The sequence below is a fragment of the Nomia melanderi genome, unplaced genomic scaffold, assembly GCF_051020985.1.
Source record: "Nomia melanderi isolate GNS246 unplaced genomic scaffold, iyNomMela1 scaffold0383, whole genome shotgun sequence".
Classification (NCBI taxonomy): Eukaryota; Metazoa; Arthropoda; class Insecta; order Hymenoptera; family Halictidae; genus Nomia; species Nomia melanderi.
In genome coordinates, this window is record NW_027475498.1 from 15,001 (window position 1) to 20,000 (window position 5,000).

At 37.7% G+C, this 5,000-nt stretch overlaps 1 non-coding gene across 1 annotated transcript in view; it reads right to left on the reverse strand.

The window, feature by feature from the left end:
- LOC143176120 (small subunit ribosomal RNA) overlaps positions 1-61 on the reverse strand; it is a 1,921-nt gene extending 1,860 nt beyond the window's left edge. Inside the window, exon 1 of the ribosomal RNA XR_013000715.1 lies at positions 1-61. This exon is cut by the window's left edge and continues 1,860 nt beyond it. This is a non-coding gene — a ribosomal RNA (small subunit ribosomal RNA).
- Positions 62-5,000: the final 4,939 nt, after the last annotated feature.

The window sequence follows — 5,000 nt, forward strand, 5'->3', positions numbered from 1 at the left end:
GAGACATGCATGGCTTAATCTTTGAGACAAGCATATGACTACTGGCAGGATCAACCAGGGAGCTTCGAGTAAATTTTCATCATACGAAGCAAAAATATGTATGTATATATATATCTTAGTCGCCGACTCTCTCCCCTTAAGAGTCGGATCGACGATACTTTTTCTCGTCTTTAAGACAGTTCTCTTTCTCCTCTCTCTTCTCTCTACTCTCTTCTCTCTTCTCTTTCGAGTTGGTAAATTTCGCTCCACTATTAGATTACCAACTCCGCACGAATTACCACATGGGTATATCCGCGCATATACATCAGGAGGACCTCCAAAAATTTCAAACTCTCCCGTGTATCTCTCCGAGATCTTTTTAGAAGAAAAAGAATCTCGGATGTCACATCGACTTTCAGGTTTGTAAGCACGTATGCTCGAGCGCTCTCCATCGTGTAAGCACGGACATAACGCACGAAGTCCGAAGACCGCGTACGTTAACATGCTGGACATATCGAGAAAGCGCGAACCATGCTAGGCGTACCCATGTCGAGGCCCTCGCGTTAAAGATCATACTCTTCTTTTCGTTCTCTCTTCTTTGCCCAGAAATAATATATATTTCTTATAATATATACCTCTTAGTTTATGTATTTCTCTCTTAGGACACCTCAATTTTATATGTATATATTATATTTCATTCGAACAATTTTTGTTCGTCGCCCCTTTTTGTGTGTAGTATTTCGTTTGGTCTTTGCCATTAAATTTTTGTATACGAAAAATATATTTTCGCTCGGATAGAAAACCCCTTTTGGGTTTCTGAGAGTTGATGTGAGAGTCGTACAAGTATAACGAATATACGTTGTATCCAACCCAACATTCTGGGCTTACCACATAAGGGCCATTCGGTCTGAGACACCGACCCGTGGTCATGCTGTGTAGAGAAAAATTCGCAACGGAACGCGGTACAGAACAGTCGAGGAATGGACCTCGAGGAGCTGAACGACTGCTTCTCGACCGAGATCGTAGAATAGCCGCTCGCCCGCCGCTGCGCCGACCGGTCCGCTCGAACCGACGTGCTCTCTTATAGTAACCAAACGGGCGGCCGCGACGACCGCGGCGCCGGCCGCTCAGCACGGGCGCTTATGGTGGTAAACTGCCGCGCGTACAGACCAACCGGCCGGGCTGCTGGTACTTAGCCGCTGAAACTATGGTCGATTCGAACATATATTAACATACGATTTTTATTCGATAAATCGTTATTGTACATATTAAACGTTAGTTTCCACCGAAAGAAAAATTTTTTAGAATTTTTTTTTTCCAAAAATTGCAAGAGTAAACTTTTTTAATATTCGATTTAAAAATTTTTAAATGCTTAATCCTTACATTAAACTACTGGGAGAACTCAGAAATCATAATGAAAAAAATTACAAAAATTTATTTTTCTCAGAAACTCCGAAAAACAGAGTGGTCGAATCCGTGCAAGCCGGAATTTTTCTAAGTCCCCACGGTCAAGAGTAAACTTTTTTAATAAGCGTTTTAAAATTATTTCAATGTTTAATCCATGCGTAAACATGATGTTTATTAACGTTTTTAACATTAAAAAAAATTACAAAAATTTATTTTTCAAAAAAAATGGAAAAAACCGATTCGTCGGAGCGAGGTGTCCAGCCCGTGCGGTAATTCCAGCAGGCGAATCGGACTTCCCGAAATTTTTCTAAGTCCCACGGTCGACACCAACTTTTTTAATAAGCGTTTTAAAATTATTTCAATGTTTAATCCATGCGTAAACATGACGTTTATTAACGTTTTTAACGTTAAAAAAAATTACAAAAATTTATTTTTCGGAAAAAATGGAAAAAACCGATTCGTCGGAGCGAGCTGTCCAGCCCGTGCGGTAATTCCAGCAGGCGAATCGGACTTCCCGAAATTTTTCTAAGTCCCACGGTCGACACCAACTTTTTTAATAAGCGTTTTAAAATTATTTCAATGTTTAATCCATGCGTAAACATGACGTTTATTAACGTTTTTAACGTTAAAAAAAATTACAAAAATTTATTTTTCGGAAAAAATGGAAAAAACCGATTCGTCGGAGCGAGGTGTCCAGCCCGTGCGGTAATTCCAGCAGGCGAATCGGACTTCCCGAAATTTTTCTAAGTCCCACGGTCGACACCAACTTTTTTAATAAGCGTTTTAAAATTATTTCAATGTTTAATCCATGCGTAAACATGACGTTTATTAACGTTTTTAACATTAAAAAAAATTACAAAAATTTATTTTTCGGAAAAAATGGAAAAAACCGATTCGTCGGAGCGAGCTGTCCAGGCCGTGCGGTAATTCCAGCAGGCGAATCGGACTTCCCGAAATTTTTCTAAGTCCCACGGTCGACACCAACTTTTTTAATAAGCGTTTTAAAATTATTTCAATGTTTAATCCATGCGTAAACATGACGTTTATTAACGTTTTTAACGTTAAAAAAAATTACAAAAATTTATTTTTCGGAAAAAATGGAAAAAACCGATTCGTCGGAGCGAGCTGTCCAGCCCGTGCGGTAATTCCAGCAGGCGAATCGGACTTCCCGAAATTTTTCTAAGTCCCACGGTCGACACCAACTTTTTTAATAAGCGTTTTAAAATTATTTCAATGTTTAATCCATGCGTAAACATGACGTTTATTAACGTTTTTAACGTTAAAAAAAATTACAAAAATTTATTTTTCGGAAAAAATGGAAAAAACCGATTCGTCGGAGCGAGGTGTCCAGCCCGTGCGGTAATTCCAGCAGGCGAATCGGACTTCCCGAAATTTTTCTAAGTCCCACGGTCGACACCAACTTTTTTAATAAGCGTTTTAAAATTATTTCAATGTTTAATCCATGCGTAAACATGACGTTTATTAACGTTTTTAACATTAAAAAAAATTACAAAAATTTATTTTTCGGAAAAAATGGAAAAAACCGATTCGTCGGAGCGAGGTGTCCAGCCCGTGCGGTAATTCCAGCAGGCGAATCGGACTTCCCGAAATTTTTCTAAGTCCCACGGTCGACACCAACTTTTTTAATAAGCGTTTTAAAATTATTTCAATGTTTAATCCATGCGTAAACATGACGTTTATTAACGTTTTTAACGTTAAAAAAAATTACAAAAATTTATTTTTCGGAAAAAATGGAAAAAACCGATTCGTCGGAGCGAGGTGTCCAGCCCGTGCGGTAATTCCAGCAGGCGATCCGGGGTACTCGAAATTTTTCTAAGTCCCGACGGTCAAGAGTAAACTTTTTCATCACATATTTCAAAATTTTTTTAATGTTTAATCCACGCATAAAAACGCAGTTTATTAACGTTTTTAACGTTGAGAAAATTGACAAAAATTTTTTTTTCACTGAAAATGGAAAAAATGTATCGGTCGATGCGGGCTATCCAGGCCGTGCGGTAATTCCAGCAGGCGATCCGGGGTACTCGAAATTTTTCTAAGTCCCGACGGTCAAGAGTAAACTTTTTCATCACATATTTCAAAATTTTTTTAATGTTTAATCCACGCATAAAAACGCAGTTTATTAACGTTTTTAACGTTGAGAAAATTGACAAAAATTTTTTTTTCACTGAAAATGGAAAAAATGTATCGGTCGATGCGGGCTATCCAGGCCGTGCGGTAATTCCAGCAGGCGATCCGGGGTACTCGAAATTTTTCTAAGTCCCGACGGTCAAGAGTAAACTTTTTCATCACATATTTCAAAATTTTTTTAATGTTTAATCCACGCATAAAAACGCAGTTTATTAACGTTTTTAACGTTGAGAAAATTGACAAAAATTTTTTTTTCACTGAAAATGGAAAAAATGTATCGGTCGATGCGGGCTGTCCAGGCCGTGCGGTAATTCCAGCAGGCGATCCGAGGTACTCGAAATTTTTCTAAGTCCGAACGGTCAAGAGTAAACTTTTTCATCACATATTTCAAAATTTTTTTAATGTTTAATCCACGCATAAAAACGCAGTTTATTAACGTTTTTAACGTTGAGAAAATTGACAAAAATTTTTTTTTCACTGAAAATGGAAAAAATGTATCGGTCGATGCGAGCTGTCCAGGCCGTGCGGTAATTCCAGCAGGCGAATCGGACTTCCCGAAATTTTTCTAAGTCCCACGGTCAAGAGTAAACTTTTTTAATAAGCGTTTTAAAATTATTTCAATGTTTAATCCATGCGTAAACATGATGTTTATTAACGTTTTTAACATTAAAAAAAATTACAAAAATTTATTTTTCAAAAAAAATGGAAAAAACCGATTCGTCGGAGCGAGGTGTCCAGCCCGTGCGGTAATTCCAGCAGGCGAATCGGACTTCCCGAAATTTTTCTAAGTCCCACGGTCGACACCAACTTTTTTAATAAGCGTTTTAAAATTATTTCAATGTTTAATCCATGCGTAAACATGACGTTTATTAACGTTTTTAACGTTAAAAAAAATTACAAAAATTTATTTTTCGGAAAAAATGGAAAAAACCGATTCGTCGGAGCGAGCTGTCCAGCCCGTGCGGTAATTCCAGCAGGCGAATCGGACTTCCCGAAATTTTTCTAAGTCCCACGGTCGACACCAACTTTTTTAATAAGCGTTTTAAAATTATTTCAATGTTTAATCCATGCGTAAACATGACGTTTATTAACGTTTTTAACGTTAAAAAAAATTACAAAAATTTATTTTTCGGAAAAAATGGAAAAAACCGATTCGTCGGAGCGAGGTGTCCAGCCCGTGCGGTAATTCCAGCAGGCGAATCGGACTTCCCGAAATTTTTCTAAGTCCCACGGTCAAGAGTAAACTTTTTTAATAAGCGTTTTAAAATTATTTCAATGTTTAATCCATGCGTAAACATGATGTTTATTAACGTTTTTAACATTAAAAAAAATTACAAAAATTTATTTTTCAAAAAAAATGGAAAAAACCGATTCGTCGGAGCGAGGTGTCCAGCCCGTGCGGTAATTCCAGCAGGCGAATCGGACTTCCCGAAATTTTTCTAAGTCCCACGGTCGACACCAACTTT